General features: G+C 44.1%; 1 protein-coding gene across 6 annotated transcripts in view; it reads left to right on the forward strand.

Annotated features, from left to right (window-relative positions):
- Positions 1-20,846, forward strand: part of rab27a (RAB27A, member RAS oncogene family) — a 131,116-nt gene that overhangs the window by 61,724 nt on the left and 48,546 nt on the right. Inside the window, exon 1 of one of the 6 annotated variants that reach the window (XM_043677505.2) lies at positions 7,955-8,080. The exons of the other annotated variants lie outside the window; for them this stretch is intronic. The gene's annotated coding sequence lies outside the window, so the exon portion shown is untranslated. Of the gene's footprint in view, positions 1-7,954; positions 8,081-20,846 lie in introns of those variants that run through there. 6 annotated transcript variants of the gene reach the window in all.

Genomic DNA, 20,846 nt, shown 5'->3' on the forward strand with positions numbered 1-20,846 from the left:
AGGTGAATTGGCCACGCTAAATTGTCCGTAGTGTTAGGTGCTGGGGTAAATGTAGGGGAATGGGTCTGGGTGGGTGCGCTTCGGCGGGTCGGTGTGGACTTGTTGGGTCAAAGGGCCTGTTTCCACACTGTAAATAATCTAATCTAATCTAATCTAATTTCACATCCCCCTCTCTGATGTCTTTACCTGTGGCATCGTTTTTGATTGTGAAGATCCTAACGAAACGTTCATTGAAGACTCTGTGCCCATGTCTTCTGAGGTCTACAAACAGATTAACTCTCTGGTCCATAATGAGCCCTAATCTTTCCCTAATAACACGCAGACGACAAGCAACATGAATTTTACTGGGACAACACTACCATTATAGGGCAAGCGAAACAAAGAACAGCCACGGAATTCCTAGAAGCATGGCACTCATCCACAAACTCCATCAACAAACACATAGACCTGGACCCAATATACCGGCCACTACAGCGGACAGCTGAAACTGACAACCGGAAGCGGCAGGGACAGGCCACTATAAATGCCGGAGGAAACACCACAGAAGCGCTTCACAGGAGGCTCCCAAGCACTGAGGATGTCACCTTGACAGGGGACGAAACGTTTGAACAAAAATTTCCAGCTCGGCGAACAGAACCACAGCAACGAGCACCCGAGCTACAAATCTTCGCACAAACTTTGAATCTCACACCTTGTCTTTATGGAAACATGCCTATCCTGTGCTTGTTGCCAGTTCCTCATTGAATACCTGCCACTGTTCGGACAATTTTATCTGTAACTCGCTGCTACCAGTTCACTTGGGCCAAATTGGAAATTATCTTAGTAAAATTAATCTTTTCCAAATTGAGAGCCATTAATCCCAGCCTGTCCTTATCCTTCTCCATAACCATCCAAAATCTAATGGAACAATGATTACTATCTCCCAAGTGATTCCCAAATATATACATTCCATCTCTTCTTGCTCTTTCCGAATATTGGCTCCAGAACTAATCCTAATCCCTTGTTAGGCTTTCTACACTGACTAAAAAGGTTTTCTCGAATGCAATTAAAAAATTCTGTTCCCTCCCTATTTTGTATGCCAAAACTATTTCAGTAAAGATTTGGGTAACTAAAAATCTACAATTATTGCCTTGCTATTTTTACACATTTCTGAAATTTGATAACTGATTTTGATCCTATATTACTCCCTGACTGCCACTGTCTCTATTTCAAGGGCTATAGTTCACACCCGACAGCATACTTGACCCTTCTGTGTGTATTTTAAAACTTTATCCATATGAGCTCATTTGATGAGCTTTCCAAGGTATCACCACACCTGACTGCTGTAATTGACTCCTTGATCAACTTTACAACTTTTCCCACCACCATCACCCCCACCAATCCTGTCTGAATACTTTATAAAACAGCATTGTGAACTGCCAATCCTGTTCATCTTTCAGCCAAGACTTGGTCATAGCTGTGATATCATGTCTATTTTTACCCTCTATTTTATTCCTCAGGCTCTACAATATATTCCATTTAGCCTTGCTAACCTCCCTTCTTTCTTATCTACCCAAGGTTCCTCCACCTTCCAGACTCACTTTAAATTCGAATTGCATCTCAGATTCTTTCTCCTTTGAAGTACTTGTCAGGATCCCATTCCCTGGCCGATGTAGTTTAAATCAACACCAAATCTCATTGCGAGGATGTTGGTCCCGTTCCTTTTTAGCTGTAGCTGTCCAACTTGTACAGTTCCGGCCTCCCCAGAAATGGTCCTAATGCCTCAGGAATCCCTCCCTCCTGCATCATCTCTACAGCCATGCATTCATCTGCTTGACTCTTCTATTCCTATACACGTGGCACCAAGGGTAATCCAGGGATTACTGTCTTTGGAAGTGCTGCTTTTCAATATCTGACCTAATCTCTAAAGCCTGCTTGCAGGACCTCATTTCTTATCTCCCCATGTCATTGGATCCGACCATGGACCATTACCTCTGGCTGTTCATTGCACCCCTCCCCACTTTGCAATGCTGTGCAGCCAAATTGTGGCATCCTTGACCTGGCAGCCATCTTGGATCGGCCAAGGAATGGAATCCTGACAAGTACATTCGAAGAAGTGCCTATCCATTTCCTTTATTAACAATCCCCTCCACACTTTCTTTTTCTTCCTCCCATCCTGGCCTTGACTCTGCCCACCCCTGTGGAGGAACTGTTACGCTCTCTGCCTCCCAAGGCCAGGCAAAAGTGAGCAATTGAGGGGCACTCGGGGGATTCCTCATTTTTCCCTCTTCACTTGCACTTCCTCAAGCTACAGAGTGACCACATCCTGAATCTATGCTATTCACAAACTTCTCAGTCTCTTGTGAATGCACAATAATGCCCACAGCTGCTACTCATGCTTCAAAACCCAGAACTTGAGTTGCTCCAGCAGGAAGCATCTCCTGCATCAATGGTCATCCATACTGTGAGGAGTATCTAGAATTTCCCATGTACTGCAGGTTGTACAAACAAGGCTTGAATTGCCCACGCTTACCTTATTATATACATCTTGTGTATATCTTACCTTAATTCAAATGAAAGATGTTTATAGTTTATCCTTATTCTTGTTTATGTCTCGATTCCCACTCAGGTCTATCACTGGTCTGTCTGCTTGTCTGTGAGGGTTCTCCTTTCTAACTGCCTCTCCATGGACCTTCATCTCACAGCCTGAGCTCACTGGCTCCTTGTTTCTCCATGGCCTTGCCTCATCCATTTACTGTTGCCATGAGTCCCTGGTCCCTCTGCTTCTGGACTAGTTTATTTTCCCACAATATCTTGTTCCGCCACTAGAGGTCAGTTCTTTTTCTAGCATGCTCCAGGCCTTGGGACCTTTGGCCCCCAGCACCACAACACCTCCCTGTCCTCATCTCCTCTTCGCATCCCCATCCCCTTCCTATTTCCCACCTCTCTCTCTCTCTCTCTCTCTCTCTCTCTCTGTGTCTCTCTCTCTCTCTCTCTGTCTCCATGAAGTCTCATGGTTCAGGTTAAACGTGGGACAAGGAAACCTCCCATTCATTACCATGTACTGACCTCTCTTGGCTGATGAATCAGTACTCCTCCATGTTGAACAATACTCAGAAGAAACACCGAGGATAGCAAGGGTGCGAAGTGTATTCTGGGTGGGGGATTTCAATGTCCACCACCTAGAGTGGCTCAGTAGCAGCACTGCTGATTGAGCTGGTCGGGTCCTAAAGGACATAGCTGCTAGACTGGGTCTGCAGCAGGGGTTGAGGGAACTAACAAGAGGGAAAAACATACTTGGCCTCATCCTTACTAATATGTCGGCTGCAGATGCATCTTTCAATGACAGTATCGCTAAAAGTGACCACTGCACTGTCCTTGTGGAGACAAAGTCCCGCCTTAACATTGAGAATATCCTCCATCATATTGCATGGCACTATCAAAGTGCTAAATGGGACAGACCTGGAATAGATCTAACAACCCAAGTCTGGGCATCCATGAGGCGCTATGGGCCATTAACAGCAGCAGAATTGTACTCCAGCATAATTTGTAACTTCATGGCCTGGCATATCCCCCACTCAACCATTACTATCAAGCAGGGGATCAACCCTGGTTCAATGGGAGAATGCAGGAGGGCATGCCAGGAGCAGCATCAGGCAGACCTGGAAATGAGGTGTCAACCTGGTGAAGCCACCAAACAGGATTCATTGCATGTCAATAGCATAGGCAGCAAGTGATAGACAGAGCTAAGCGATCCCACAACCAATGGATCTGAACTAGGCTCTGCAGATGTGAATGGTGGTGGGCAATTAAACAACTCACTGGAGGAGGCGGCTCCATAAATATCCCCATCCTGAATGATGGAAGAGCCCAGCAAAAAATAAGGCTGGTGCATTCACAACGATTTTCAGCCAGAAGTACCGAGTGGATGATCCATCTCAGCCTCCTCCAGTGGTCCCCAGCATCAAAGATCTTCAGCCAATTCGATTCGCTCCACATAATATCAAGAAACAGTTAAAGGCACTTGGTTCTGCAAAGGCTATGCGCCCTGACAACATTCTGACAATAATACTGAAGACGTGTGCTCCAGAACTTGTTCCCCTAGCCAAGCTCTTCCAGTACAATTATAATACTGGCATCTACCCGATTAATGTGGGAATTTGCCGAGGTATATCATGTACACAGGATAAATCCAACCTGCCCAATTACTGCCCCATCAGCATACTCTTGATCATCAGTAAAGTGATGGAAGGTGCTATCAAGCAGGACCTGCTCAGCAAAAACCTGCTCAGTGATGCCCAGTTTGGGCTCTGCCAGGGCCAATCAGCTCCTGACCTCATTACAGTCTTAATTCAAACATCGACTAAAAAGTTAAATTCCAGAGGAGGGGTGAGAGTAACAGCCCTTGACATCAAGGCTGCATTTGACTGAAAGTGGCATCAAGGAGCCCTCGCAAAACTGGAATCAGTGAGAATCGGGGCAAACACTTTGTTGATTGGAGTTATACCTGGCACATAGGAGGATGGTTGTGGTTTTTCAAGGTCAGTCAGCTCAGGTCCAGGGCATCTCTGCAGAAGTTCCTCGAGGTAGTGTCCTAGGCCCAACCATCTTCAGCTGCTTCATCAATGACCATCCCTCCATCATAAGGTCACTGGCGTGTTCGCCAATGATTGCTTAATGTTCAGCATCATTCGTGACTCCTCAGGTACTGAAGCAGTCCATGTCCAAATGCAACAAGATCTGGCTCATTTCCAGGTTTGGGCTGGCCAGTGGCAAGTGACATTCATTCATGCCACACAAATACCAAGCCATGACCATCACCAATAAGAGACAGTCTAACCACCACCCCTTGCCGTTCAATGGTGTTACCATCACTGAATTCTCCACTATCAACATTCTGGGTGTTACCATTAGAGTCATAGCAACTTAGAGATGTACAGCACGGAAACAGACCCTTCGGTCCAACCTGTCCATGCCAACCAGATACCCCAACCCAATCTAGTCCCACCTGCCAGCACCTGGCCCATATCCCTCCAAACCCTTCCTATTCATATACCCATCCAGATGCCTTTTAAATGTTGCAATTGTACTAGCCTCCACCACTTCCTCTGGCAGTGTATTTCATACACGTACCACCCTCTGCGTGAAAAAGTTGCCCCTTAGGTCTCTTTTATATCTTTCCCCTCTCACCCTAAACCTATGCCCTCTAGTTCTCGACTCCCCCACCCCAGGGAAAAGACTTTGTCTATTTACCCTATCTATGCCCCTCATGATTTTATAAACCTCTATAAGGTCACCCCTCAGCCTCTGACGCTCCAGGGAAAACAGCCCCAGCCTGTTCAACCTCTTCCTATAGCTCAAATCCTCCAACCCTGGCAACATCCTTGTAAATCTTTTCTGAAAACTTTCAAGTTTCATAACATCTTTCCGATAGGTTGACTAGAACCTTAACTGGACTCACCACATAAACACAGTGACTACAAGAGCAGGTCAGAGGCAAGGAATGCTGCAGCAAATAACTCACCTCCTGACTCCCCAGAGCCTGACCACTGGCTACAAGGCACAAGTCAGGGATGTGATAGAATAATCCCCACTTGCCTGGATGAGTGCAGCTTCAATAACACTCAAGAAGCTTGACAATGGCCAGGACAAAGCATCCTGCTTGATTGATGCCACATCCACAAACATTGACTTCTCCACCACCAATGCTCAATTGCAGCAGTGTGTACTATCAACAAGATGGACTGCAGAAATTCACAAAAGAGCCTCAGACAGTACCTTGCAAATCCATGACTACTTGCATCTAGAAGGACAAGGGCGGCAGATACTTGGGAATGCCATCACCTTCAAGATCCCTGCCATGTCACTCACCACCCTGACTTGGAAATGATATTGCTGTTCCTTCGTTGTCACGGAGTGATAATTTTGGAATGCTCTCCCATCCAACCCTTCCAGGGCATTGTGGGTCCTCCTACAGGGTATGGACTGCAGTGGTCCAAAGAGGCAGCTCACTACGACCCTCTCAAGGGCAACTAGGAGACAGACAATAAATGCCCTCCTCCCACGAGTAAATACAAAAGAAAGGAAGAAATATTTGATGTAACCGGGAAATGGAGTTGAGGTGCAGATCAGCCATGATCCAAGGTGCTCCCCATCTCCCTGTTTCTGCAGTGTCTTTATTCTCCTGAATTGACTGTCATCCCCTCCAGCTCATTATCTGTATGACCCTCTCACCCTCAAAACAAAACCCTGAAGATATGAGGCCTGTGATCTATGGGGGAGGTGATGACCTAATGGTATTATTGCTGCACTGTTCAGAATCCATAGAACTAGATAATGTTCTGGAGACTCTGGTTAGAAATCTGCCATGCCAGATGGTGGAATTTGAATTCAATAAAAAAAAGCTAGAATTAACAGTCTAATGACAACTAGGAAACCATTGTTGCTTGTCAGAAAAAACTTGTCTGATTCACTAAGGTCCTTTTTAGGGAAGGAAACTACAATCCTCACCTGGTCTGGCCTATGTGTGACTCCAGACCTGCAGCAACATGATCGCATCTTAACTCCCTCGAGGGCAATTAGGAATGGGCAATAAATGCTTGTCTCGCATGCGGTGGCCATATCCCATAATTGAATTTATAAAATTTCAAATAATTAGGCTGGGTTCAGAAGTCCGAGGAGAAAGTGAGGGATGCAGCTGCTAGAAATCAGAGTCGAGAGTGTGGTGCTAGAAAAGCACAGCAGATCAGGCAGCATCCAAGGAGCAGGAGAATTGACCTTTTGGGCATGAGCCCTTCATCTGGAATGAGGCTTGTGGGTCGGGGATGGAGGGCTTATGCCCGAAACGTCGATTCTCCTGCTCCTCAGATGCTGCCTGACCCGCTGTGCTTTTCCAGCACCGCTCTCTTGACACTAGGTTCAGAAATCCAACAGTATTGCACTGGATGGTTGTGCTCTTCTCTGGAGTGAGTCGTGACCTTCTAACTCAGGGGCAAGAATGTTAATCAGATGTCCCTCAATTTGAGGATGAGTCCATCAATGGTCACAAACGTCTGTGTGTTTCCTGACACACAGGAAATTGTCCTTTTTACATGAAGGAGAAAAACAAGATGAGGCGTTTTAATTAATATCCTGCATGCTGCGGATGTTTTGCAACACAACATTAAAAACCGAATTAATCCTAGCTTCTTGCATGTTAACTTCTCACTGCCACACCAGAGTCAATCTCCGTGTCCTTGATTGGCCTATTTCACCAGCAAGGCTCATCCCAGCAGCCACTCATTCCTGAGAAGATTTGGCCCCAAAATGAAGGATTGTCCCATATAAACTTTTTCATTAGAAATGTATCTCACTCCTTATTCCCTTAGTGAGACATCAGCTCAAACTGGGTGTTTACAATTAGAGTATTTCATGGATCCTTCTGGTGTATTACTGGAAAGCCAGCAAATCACCACTTAAGGAGATGGTACCAGCTTGGGCATAATTTCCGGGGCACCCCCATGACTGAGTGCAGGCGGAGTTGTTTAAGGTTTTTGTGACCAGGAAATGAGAGGCTGGTGCCTGAGGGAATTTAGCATTTCAGCTCCCACAACATTGCGTTGGGCATCTGGGCATTGCATTTGGAATAATGGTCTATTTTTTGCCAGGATTCAGGGCATATTTTGACAGAGTTTCCATTCTCGCACCCTTCTCGTAAATGATACTCTTTTGCAAACCTGAAACAAAATATTGGATGGAATCTTGAGGTTTCTTTAATTAAATGAAAACAAGCACTCTAGGTTTTTTTTATATTCAAAGAATTTCTTTCATTTTTTAATGAATCCAGGTACAAGGTTCCACTTTTGTTTTATAAATGCTTCAGAGTGTTTACTGGTATTTAGATGTTGAAACAACAGCAAACCTGACACTCAGCTTCAACTCTCCATCACTCCACCTGCAGCTGCCACACCTTGACTTCAGGAAGTTCCTGAGCAAATGCAAACACTGACACGTAAGCGAAAAATGCTGTATGCTTTGCAGGTGGAGCTGGTAAAGTGCTGCCACGAGCTGCATCAAATTACATTTAACCCGAACCAAATCTTCATCTCTTGAACCACGGCAGGTAAGAGTGTGGCTTTCACTGGTGGAAGAAAGGTTGCTGACTGCTTATGATTTCAGTGTTCCCAAACCCTGGGTTCCCTCTCTCTCTGCCTGTCCCCTCCCTTGCTGCAGTTAATGACTCCACTGTGCTTTTGCTTTTCAATGCTGAAAGGATTTGAAGTGTTGCTGTCACCTCCGCATGCTTTTTTATTTCCCCCTCACAAATATTTGGGAGTTTTTGAGGTTAACTCCTGGAGTGCCAGTAGCATTTGAAGCTTTTTACTGAGGAATGTCATTAAGCTGTCTGTGTTTAATGGTGTTATGTACGATGTGTTCACATTGTTGGACTGTGACACCCAGTCTTTCTGTTCATTTTTCTGGTTTAAGCCCAGTCTCCTGCTCCCTGGCAGATTGCTGTGGAGTACTCGCCTGCACAAAACAGCATTTTAAATAATGTTGATAGGGTCCTAATTTGAAACTATTTATAGTCCCAGTGATCTTGGAAAGGAGAACAGGCCATTGGCCTTCACAGAGCAGTTGCTTTTGGGTCAATGTTTTGGCTATGCTGATAAGTATGGCACCATTTGTTTTAAAAGCTGGAATGTTCAGAAGTGAAACAATATAAATGTCGGTTTTTGCAGAGATGTTCAATATGACACTCTAAGTTAGTTCTCCAGACTGGAACTTTCAGTTCAATTTGTTTGAACTTGGTCGAAGGCAGGGTTGCTCGTAGCCTGTTTGTTTCTAAATTCTCTACCTCATGACCTCTACACTGAACTCGATTCTACAGGCATGAGGGCCCATTTCATAAAGCAGCTTTCACTGCCCTCAGGAAGGTGATAGTCCGCTGCAGCCTTGAACTGCTGCAGTGCATGTGCTGAAGCTAAACCACAAAACTGTTACAGAACTCCTTTCAGGATTTTGACACCGTGACTGTGAAGAAATATAGTTCCAGGTCAAGCACTAGCATTTGCATACACTTTCTGCTCCTGCCTTGAAAGAAGTCATGGGTTTCATCGCTGATGAATTATAAATGGTACACATTATCGTCACGGTGCACTGCTGCTGAAGAGAGTGTCACTGAAGAGAACTGCTTCATTATGTTGAGCTTGATGTTTTGTTGGTGCTACATTGATCTAGAGAAGCTCAGATTACTCCAATCACATTTTTGATTGTTACTTTGTGAGATATGATTTGGACTGGGATGTACAAAGTTAAAAATCACACAACACCAAGTTATCGTCCAACAGGTTTAATTGGAAGCACTAGCTTTCGGAGCGCTGGTCCTTCCTGTGTCGATGTATACAATCTTCTTGGAGATCCTCTCCACTTTAAGCCGGCAGTGAGTGGTGTCGATAGCTCCGGAAGCTAGTGTGCTTCCAATTAAACCTGTTGGACTATAACCCGGTGTTGTGTGATTTTTAACTTTGTGAGATATGTATGAGTTGGATACAATGAGGATACATCCTGTAGTGTGCACTGCCTCCGACCTGCTCTTGTAACCACAGTGTTTATATTGGCTAGGGTCCTGTTCAGTTCCTAGTCAATGGCAACTCCCAGATATTGACAGTGGTGGATTAATTGATGGTAATGCCATTTAGTGTCACTGCAAGGCAGTTAGGGGCTCTCTTTCTCTTCCTCCATCCCGCTCTCTTTTTCTTTTTCTCTTTTTCTCTTTCTTTCTCTTTCTCATGCGCTCTGTGTCTCTCTTTCTCCCCCTCTTTCTCTTTTGTTTTCTCTTGCTTTCTCTTTTTCTCTCCCTCTCTCGGGCTCTCTCTCTTTTATGCTCGCTCTTTCTTGCTGCTTCCTCTTTTTCCCTCTCTCGCGTTCTTCTGTTATTCTCTCTCTTGCTTTTTTTTCTCTCTCTCTCTAACTGGCACTTGACACTTATCAATCAAGGTCTGAATGTTATTCTGGTCTAATAGCATGGAGCTATTGACAGCTTCAATATCTGAGGAGTTGCAGCTGGGATTAGACGCCGTGCAATAATAAGCGAGCACCAACCCTCCCCACCCCCAGCCGTATATTGGGATAGTGTGGGAGGGCCATTGACATGATGCTGGAGATGAGTTCGGACTAATAGTCTATCCGAGAAACTCCCACTGCATTGCCCTGGCTAGGACAATTGGCTTTCAATTGGCTTTCATCTCCCATTTGGTTTGAGTCCTGCCTCACACAGTGGAATATTTCCCCCAGTTCCCATTGACTGCAATCTCATTAATAGCACTTGACATCAAAGCAGAACTTTCTGTGGCATCAAGAGCACTCGCTATCTCCTCCACCCTTTGGAATGCAGCTTTTGTTTTGTCCAAGTATCGATCAAGGTTGTACTGAGGCCAGGAGACAAGAGATTTCTGGTGAAACCCAAATTAAGTATCAGTGAACAGATTATTAATAAATAATTGTTGTTTGGTAACACTTGTTGGAAACTCACCACCATGTTCTGAAGAAGAATTGTAGCAGAACCATAACTCTAACCCCAGATACTGCCTGACCTGAGTTTTTCCAGCATTCTCTCAGTATGCTTCCAATTTTCAGTATCGCAGTATTTTGCTTTTACTGTTACTGATTGTGTGCTGGCTGATGGGGTGATAGTGGGTCAGATTGGATTGATCTCTTTTTGTGGGGATGAGACTGTGTTGTATACATTATGACTGTGTGTTCTGGCTATTACTATCTTTGGATTCTCACAAAAATGACCTGACATTCTGACAGTTGAAGGTGAGCATGGGAACTGGATAATTCCCTTTTGGTTTTTGCTAGTGCCCCTTGTTTTGCTGCGTAAATGGGATGGTGAGGGTGGAGGATGGGGATCTAAAACTCATGATCCCTCCTTAGACTGTAGTCACTATTTTATAAAGAGGATGGAGACCAAATGGTAAAATACTTCTCTACGCCTCTTGGTACCCTGCAATGGCCAGCCCAGGATGTCCATCCTCTGAATCCAAATGGAGAATTGCTCATGTACCGAGTGCTTTTTGGGCTCGGATACAACAACAGGAGCACTTGAGGTGAGATTTTTCAAGATGCGTTTTAGAAGACGTTAAATGGACAAATGAAGAAAGAAATAAAAGGGTTTTCCAATGGAGATGTGAGAAGGATCTTCAGGAACCTAGACCAAATGACTTCTTTCTGTTCTCTAAAATCCACAGAATGAAGTTGTCTCAAATATAGGGAGGTTTTGTTTGATTTAATTTGACAACATCCTGTCCAAAGGTCTGGGATCTTCCAGTAGTCACTCTGCAATTTCTGTACATTGTCTGAGCAGCATATCAGCCACATGAATGAGCTGGTCATTGACTTCAGGAAGCAAGATGGAGGGCAGGCCCCTGTCTACAGTCCCGATGCTGAGGTGGAGGTGGTCGACAGCATCAAATTCCTCGCAGTGATAATCACTAACAATCTGTCCTGGTCCACCCATGTTGATGTGATAGACAAGAACACACAACAACATTTCTACTTTCTCAGGAGGCTAAGGAAATTCGTTATATCCATAAAGACTCTGACCAATTTTTATAGGTGCACCATAGCAAGCATTCTATCCGGATGCATCAGTGCTTGGTACAGCAACTGCTCTGTCCACGACTATGAGAAACTACAGAGAGTTGTGAACACATCCCAGTCCATCATACAAGTCAACCTTCCATCCATCAACTCCATCTATACTTCTCACTGCCGCGTGGAGGCAGCCAAAAGAATAACCGTCCCCTCTCAGCCTGATTATAATCTCTTCTAACCTCTTCTGTCAGGCAGAAGATACAAAAGCTTAAACACACATACTAACAGATGCAGGAACATCTTCTTTCTTGCTGTTATTAGACTTCTGAATGGTTCTCTCAAATTTCAAATTTGAATGTTGACCTCGCTCTTTGTGCATCTGCTCTGCAGCCAAAACGTTGTATTCTTCGCTCTCTTGCCCTAATACACTCTGTATGGTATATACTGCAGGCACATTAAAACTTTTCACTGTGCTAGGTACATGAGACAATACTAAATCAAATCAAATCATTTCTGTCCCCTTCAGCTCTTATCCATGTTGACTTTCCCTAGACCCCGTTCGAGTTGGAGAATCTGAATATTTGCAACAACTCCACCTTTTGAATTCCTTGTTGTGTTTCACTGTAACTGGCCAGGTCAGCATGCACGCACCATGAATTAGTGGTACCTGAGATTTAGTCTGGGCAATATTGTGTTGAACAATTGATTTAATTCTTGGCTGTTTTGTCAGGCTGATTTTTGTTGTCATTGGGAATTGTTCCCAAGTCTTCAAAGAGTGAATTTGAAATATTTCACTTCTGGCATTTTTGAGTCTTTTGCGAACCCATTCCAAATCCCAAATATTGCTAAATGTTAGGAGCTTGTGAATGGTTTTCCAATTGTATCCACTGGCTTTCTAACAATGACAGTTAACATTCGACATGTAGAGTCCAACGCCATTATTATTTATCATTTGAATATGCCCTTGTTTTCTGTACAAAGGGTGTGCAGGATGTCCATACCCTGATCATATGAACTGCATTCTCCAAATAAAAGAATTACTCCTGGTCCATATTGAGAAACAAATCAACAATGAACCAAAAGGGGTATTTACCCATCAGGTAGTGGTATTATTCAAGAAATGAAATAAACACTATTGTTCTAAAAATCAATCTAAAACTCATGGATCACTTGCTGTATTTTTAATCATCTGCAGCTTTGACTAGTGAGACTTTTATGATGATGTGATGGATGTACCTGCTGATCTCACTCAGTGGATGTGACATCTCCCTGTCCTCAAACACTGAAATTAGATTAGATGGTTTACTTTGGGAGTAAACTTGATTTTATATTCCCCTACTAGTTTTGGCCTATCAACAAGAGGGTATTGGATCATTTGTCTTTTCCTTGCTGCTGTTCAATGTAGTCTGACACCTGGTGTGTGATTTCTCACTTCAACAGCATAGCAGTGGCTGAAACAAATCTGATTGCTCCAACATGACACTTGTTGAAGCGATGCTGTGGCAGCAGTAGTAAATATGGATTATTGCGAAATGAGACACATGGGTATCTAACAATGTAACTCAAGGATAGTGAAACAGATAAATTAAATTAGAGCGGCAGAGATTAGAATTGGAATTCCACTAGACTGTCAAGAGTGTGTTGCTGGAAAGGCACAGCAGGTCAGGCAGCATCCAAGGAGCAGGAGAATTGATGTTTCGGGCATAAGCCCTTCATTAGGAATGAGGCTTGTGGGCCTGGGTTGCTGAGAGATAAATGGGAGTGGGGTAGGGTTGGGGGGAGGTAGCTGGGAAAGTGATAGGTGGATGAAGATGAGGGAGAAGGTGATCGGTCAGAGGAGGCAGTGATGGACGGGTCCGGAGGGCGGTGCCGAGTTGGAGGCTTGGGACTGGGATAATGTGGGGGCAGGGGAAATGAGGAAGCTGTTGAAATCCACATTGATCCTGTGTGGTTGCAGGATTCCAAAACAGAATATGAGGCATTCCTCTTTCAAGCATCGGATGGTAACGGTTTGGCGGTGGAGGAGGCCCAGGACCTGCATGTCCTTGACGGAGTGGGATGGGGAGTTGAAGTGTACCGGTACATTTACTGCATTTGGTGCTCCCGGTATGGTCTCCTCTACATCTCTGGGACACCTGCACCCACCAACCCCACCGCCCCGTGGCTGAACACTTCAAATCCCCCTTCTCCCTCATCTTCATCCACCTATCACTTTCCCAGCTACCTTCCTCCAACCCCACCCCCCTTCCATTTATCTCTCAGCCCCCCCGGCCCACAAGCCTCATTCCTGATGAAGGACTTATGCCCGAAACGTCAATTCTCCTGCTCCTCGGATGCTGCTTGACCTGCTGTGCTTTTCCTGCACCACACTCTCGACTGTGGAAAGAGAGTTCCAGGAAAGATAAAGGGAACTTAAGCTGAACCAGCTCCAGCTGAGAAGGGAGAACAAAGGTAGCTCTAGTAAGGGAATCACATGTCACTTTGATTTGAGGGCTGATGAAATAAGTTTGAACCTTTTAATCATCAGCTTTGAGGAGGAGGTGGATGCCTTCTTTACCTTTTTTGAAGGATTCACATGGAAGCTAAAGTTACCGGTGGACAGTGTTATTGTAAAGCAGGTGACAAGGAATGCTCTTACGGTTCATTACCTCCTACCTGAGGAGAGCGTCACAGAATGTGAGGCAGCAAAAGAGGGATGTTTTAAGAGAGAGCAAGTTATTTCCAGAGATGTACAGGCACAAGTTCTGTACCTTTTAAAGATCGGCCTGACCAGAGTAAAGACTGCATCCTTTTATCATCTTGCACTGTATTGTTCATTGTGGACTGAAATGGGAAAAGGATTGCTTTTAAAATCCACAGATTCTGAAAGGGACTACTGCATAATAGGGGCCCTCTTGTGGTGCAGTGGTAGTATCCCTAACCCAGACTAGGAGGCCCAGGTTCAAGTCCCTCCTACTCCAGAGGTGTGTAATAACATTTCTGAACAGATGATTTGAAAAATGAGTTAAATAAAATTTAAAAAAAACTCTTAAAAGTAAGCTATCAGCACTTGTTGCAAGTACTGCTTACATTGTTAAAAACTGAAAAAAAAACCTGTCGATACTGTAAAATCAGAAACAAAAGCAAAAGTTGCTGGAAAAGCTCAGCAAGTCTGGCAGTGTCTGTGAAGATAAATCAGAGTTAATGTTTCGGGCTCTCAACAAGGTTCATTTAAAAAGGAGTCCTGCTTTATGCATGTCTTCCTTGCAGGCTGAATGAATTTGTTTTAAATGGAGGCAATTTAACCAGGCTCTCTTGAGTTAATAAAAGATGTTGTTTATTAGTTAATAAGCTCATTAGTTACTAGAAAGAACCTGTAATGTAATACGCACCAACTGGGAGTACGATTTTGAGTCTAAAGAAAAATGTAAGTCAAAAGATATACGATCAGTCTCTTGGATCATTTGTGAGGTGAAGACATTGGAATGTTAAACAGTTGATTTTTAGGATTCCTGGCTTTTGCAGCTCAGTTGAAATCCTTTTGTTCTGTTTGCTTTTGACAGTGGTTGGCTGGTGGCATTCAGAGCAAGAGAGCCCTGTTTCATTTTGACTAGCTTTTTAGTGATCTGTCTTCTAACATGCAATATCAGGCTCCTTTTACCTGCAATGCAGGGGTGACTAGCTAGTGGTTCATTGACTGAGACTTTTATAGCATTCTTAGACCCAGGGTAGTAGACATGGGTGCCCTGGTTCACGAGGGCACCTTCTTTCATTGGCAGGCTCCGGTCAAGGTTACCGTTGATTTTTAAACTATTTTCGTATATTCCTGGAATTCCATAAATATGTCAACAGGAGGTGGCTTTCTACTGAGAAGGGGAGGATAGTCAGACCCCTCTTCTTCCTGTTACATCTACCTCTTTGAGGATTTCCTGACACAGCAGGGTCCCACACTAAACCTTGCCAGATGTTACTGAATTTACATCTGCAATCTCTTGTTACTCCCTCTGTACTTGTCCTCTCTTTTTTTTAAAGAAAGGCACGTTTTGTAATTGCAAGTTTAAAAATGTTCGTAGTACTACAGGGTTTGAATGTGTCCTCTTGACAATTTCCAATGTGCTGTTATAGGAGCTCCTAAAAATGTGGATTAAGGTGCCACTGGGTAACTTTCGTGTGAACAGTGAGTTTGATTCTGGTCTGGTTACAGTGCAATAAGTCCCAGGCTTGCCAATGCCAGTGATAACTTTGTATGTGGAATGATTTGGTTGGCAACAAAATGGACCCCTTCAGTGGAAAAGGACAGCCCAAAGAGATTGGAAAGGCTGGACAAAGCCAGCAGCAAGTGGATCGAATGTGCCACTTTATCATGGATCCACTGGACTCTTACTTTCTTGACAAGTCTGCTATGAGGAACTTTATCAAAAAACCTGCTAATGTCTGTGTTGACAACATCCAGTGTGTTAACTTAATTAACACTCCTGGTTACCACCTTAAAAAAACTCACATTGGTCAAACACATCCTTCCCTTAACAAATCTGTGCTGACTAGCCCTGATCAATTCCTGTCCAAGTGCAAATATATTCTGTCCCTCATAATTCTTTCTAATAAGTTGCCCTTGCTTAGATTGACTGGTTTGTCATTTTCTGGTCTGTCCCATCCTCCCTCTTCTAATAATGGGTCACTGTTAGTCACCCCACATTCATCTGGGATCTCACTGTGGTTAGGGAGGATTTAACTCCTGCTGCCAGGGCCTCTTAGGTCACTTCTCTTGCCTTCCTCAACAATATGCCTTATCGAAGCCTGTGTTTTTAACCACTTTTAAAGCTGACAATCCCTCCTTTCGCTGTTAAATTTGATTCTCATACTTCACAGTCCTCAACCCTGATGACTATCTATGTCCTGCTTTTCTATTGTGAAGACTGATGCAAATTATTGAGTATTGTGCCCACGTATGTTACCTCTGTGGTCCTTAATGGGCACCACTTTTTTTTTCCTCATTATTCTCTTACTTTTTAGATATTTAGAAAACCCCTCTGGGGTTCCTTTTATTCTACCAGCTTTCTCATGCACTCTGTGTTTTACCGAATTCCTTTTAAATTCCCCTCCTACCTCCCTGGATACACTGCTGTATAAATTCCTCAGCATCTGACATAAATTTTTTGTGTCTTAATCCTAACTGTTATGTACCTAGATGTCCAGGGCTCTCCAATCTTGGCCCAACCATTGTCTTTATGGGAATATGCTGGCTCTGTACCATTGCTATTCCCTCCCTGAATTCCCCACTCCCTCGGCTCTGGTACAGTGCACTGCAAGCAGCTGCGCCCGTCCATGTGGCCAAATTGTGTCTTAGTAAAATTAGCCTTCTCCCATATTGGAAATTTAAATCCCAGCCTTTCCTTATCCTTTTCCAGATTGGTCCTAAATCTGAATTGTGCACACTCAGCCCCAAATGCCTCCTAATAATACACCTTCCACCTGCCTGGGCTGATTTCCAAAAATTAGTTCCAGAATGTCATCCTCTCTTGCTGGTCTTTCCATGTACAGGCTAAATAAGTTTTCTTGAATGCAATTTAATTATTATTGTACTATATCTCTACCTGCACTCTGAGACTATCATGGGCACCGTGGGCGGCACGGTGGCACAGTGGTTAGCACTGCTGCCTCACAGCGCCAGAGACCCGGGTTCAATTCCTGACTCAGGCGACTGACTGTGTGGAGTTTGCACGTTCTCCCCGTGTCTGCGTGGGTTTCCTCCGGGTGCTCCGGTTTCCTCCCACAGTCCAAAAATGTGCAGGTCAGGTGAATTGGCCATGCTAAATTGCCCGTAGTTTTACGTAAAGGGGTAAATGTAGGGGAATGGGTGGGTTGCGCTTCGGCGGGTCGGTGTGGACTCGTTGGGCCGAAGGGCCTGTTTCCACATTGTAAGTAATCTAATCTAATATTTGAGTCATTAACCACCCTACTATTACTGATTAATGCCATACTTCTCTGCAAAGTGATTACATATTTCACCCCCCCCCCCCATCTCTCCCTGACTATTTGGGAGCCTGTAGTAGACACCCGACAGCACGGTTACCTCTTTCTTTATGATCTGTTTTACTTCCACCCATTATTGCCTCAGTAGATGAGCTTTCCAAGACATCTTCGCACTGCTGCATTTGATTAATATTACAAACCCATCTCCCCTTCTATCCCCATTTCCAACTCACCTGAACATCCCATAACCAGGAATGTTGAGCTGCAAATCCTGTCCAAGTCTAGGCCGTAGCAACAATATCACACTCCCACTGACCTTGACTCCTCTGTCTTATCCCTCAGTTTCCTTGCATTAAAATATGTTCCATTTAGCCTTGCTACCTTCACTTCTTCCTTACCCAGCCTTTGTTGCCTCTGCCTTTCAGACTCGCCCGCTTGAGGTTTACACTCTAATTCTATCTCAGCTTCTCTCTCCTCTGAATTACTTGTCAAGTTTCCATCAGCTTGTCGATCAAGTTGAGATTTGGCCCAACAGCATTAGAAAACAATGTGGGCATGGGACTCTGACACTGACTGAAGAAATTGACAAAAAAAGAATTGACCTGGTAAGTGAGACCAATTTTGAAACCGTGAAGGCAGTGGATTTGGAGAAGGCATCCGTTAGTTATTGTAGCAACCAGGAACGGAGAAGCCGTGCGAGCAGCAAAAAGAAGCATTGTCTCGGTGGTTTCCAAACCGAATGATTCAAGGTCTCCACCAAGCGTTGAAGAAATTGGCTGTCAAAGTTAAGGTTCCTCTAATAGACGCTAAATGAATCTCACCTCCTCAAAAAACATTCTGGTGAAATCGTAACGCATAAAAGGATTGCTAAACCTACACAATACTTCCTCATCTCTACTCCTCTTCTTCCCAGATGTCCCAGCCAGTAAGTGGTTAGCCATACAGTCTTACCAGTGCACAGGAATCACAGACATACTCTCATGCAGCAAGAGGCCATTTGGCCCATTATTTCTGTACTAGATCTTCAAGTGAGCACCATTTCTTATTGACAATTTTCTGTTTTTCCTTGAGCATTATTTCAGTCCAAATAATAATCCAATACCCCTCGAGAATGCTTCAGTTCTAGGCAGTGTTTTCCATAGAAACAGAGAAACTGGTGGAGGGGATAGGCCAAATGGCCCTTTGAGCCTGCTCCACCATTCAATATGATCACGGCTGATCCATCTCAGTCCGCTATTCCAAACTTCTCTCCATAACTCTTCATGCCTTTAATGTCTCAATATTTATCAGTATATTCAATGACCTGGCCTCCACTGCCTTTTGCAGTAGTGAATTCCACATTTGATCACCCTCTAAGTGAAGAATTATTTCCTAATCCCAGTCTGTATCCTGAGACTCCTGGTTTTAGATTCCCCAACCAGGGACTATAACCACCTGCATCAATTCTGTCTATCCCTGTTGGCCTGATTTGGAGATGCTGGTGTTGGACTGGGGTGGACAAAGTTAATAATCACACAACACCAGGTTATAGTCCAACAGGTTTAATTGGAAGTACACTAGTTTTCGGAGCGACGCTCCTTCATCATATGGTTGTCAACCACCTGATGAAGGAGCGACGCTCCGAAAGCTAGTGTACTTCCAACTAAGCCTGTTGAACTATAACCTGTTGTTGTGTGATTTTTAACTTTGTATCCCTGTTGGAACTTTGTACTTTGCAATCAGGTACCCTTTCGTTCTTCCAAACTCTAATGAGAACAGACCCAGGCGAACCACTCTCTCCCTGTGATGGTGCTGCCATCTCTGGTATCAGTGTTGCGAATCTGTGCTGTGCTCCCTCTACATTCCCTCTACACTCTCTCTTAGGAAGGGAGAACAAAGTTCTAGGTGCAGTCTTACTAAGGCATGGTATAACTGCAGAAAGTGAGGACTGCAGATGCTGGAGATCAGAGAAGAGAGTGTGATGTTGGAAAAGACAACAGGTCAGGCAGCTTCTGAGGATCAAGAGAATCGACGTTTCGAACATAAGGGCTTGTGCCTGAAACATCGATTCTCCTGCTCCTCAGATGCTGCCTGACCTGCTGTGCTTTTCTAGCATGATATAACTGCAGGAAGATATCCCTACTTCAGAACTCAAATGGTTTTGCAATGAAGGCCAATATGCCATTTGCTGCACTTGTCTGGTTATTTTCATTAACTGATGTATAAGGGCATCCAGATCCCTTTGTACATCCCCAATTCCCAATTGAAATAATACTGTATTTCTGGTTTTCACAATTGTATAACTTCACATGTGCCTAGGTTAGACAGCATCGCTCATGTATTTGCCCACTCACCCGGCTTGCCTTGATCACTCTGAAGCCTGGCATGCACCTCACATTCACTAACATCTCACTGCCTGGAAGAAGTTGTTTCTCGTATCATATTTGTTCCTTTTGCTGAACATTGGAAGCTATTTGGCTTTTTGAGTCCATTCAAGAGGTTGATGTTCATGATTGGGTGCTATTTGTGGAGTTACATCTCAAAATACTCTTTCATGAATGCTGCTGTTTGCCCCCAAAGGAAAACAGATAAAGTCTTGTCTCCCTGTGTAAACCTGACCAAAGGAAATTAAGCAAAAAGCCTGGAAGTCTGAAAGAAAAACTGAAAGTTGGAAATACTCAGCAGATGGGTTACAGGTTGGTGATCCTTTAGAAGGGTCACTGAGCTGAAACCTTGGCTCCATTTCTCTGCAAAATTGCTGTCTACCCAGGGATAAATGAGCACTTGGACATTGTCTCACTTTGAGAGTAAAGTGCTTGCAAGTTATGGAGGCCTGTTTAACTTGGAACTGAGGTGGAGTCACCACTCCACCCTCCTGGAATATAAAACCACACTAATTCGAAGGTGTTGGCTCTGAATCCCACTCAGTGACTCACTCGTGTGGTGAAGCGTCCAATAAATATTTAAGCAGGGAGGAGAGATCCGTGCGTGATAACCATGATTTTCAAAATCGAAGGAGTTGCATCATTTTCTTCCTGAATATTTAGACTGAGTCAGTTAGATTGTGCGACTTTAACAGGGATTAGTGTTATGACAACTCTTCCTGGGGAGAAAGGAGAAAAGACTGCAGACACTGGAAATCTGAAATTGAAATAGAAAAAGCTGGAAGACTTCAGTCAGTCAGGCAGCATCTCTAGAAAGAGGATTTTTTCTTTCAGACAAGCTAGCCAGACTGGGAGAAAACAAAAGATGTAACAGTGTTTGATCAAATAGAGAGCCGAGGAACTGAGCGAGTAAAGAGCTGAGGTAACAGTCTGGGATAGGTTGCACTCAGGAGCCATTTTCTAAATAACCTTTTC

The sequence above is a fragment of the Chiloscyllium plagiosum genome, unplaced genomic scaffold, assembly GCF_037043375.1.
Source record: "Chiloscyllium plagiosum isolate Xiang-an unplaced genomic scaffold, Cpla_swu_hap1 HiC_scaffold_39, whole genome shotgun sequence".
NCBI lineage: Eukaryota > Metazoa > Chordata > Chondrichthyes > Orectolobiformes > Hemiscylliidae > Chiloscyllium > Chiloscyllium plagiosum.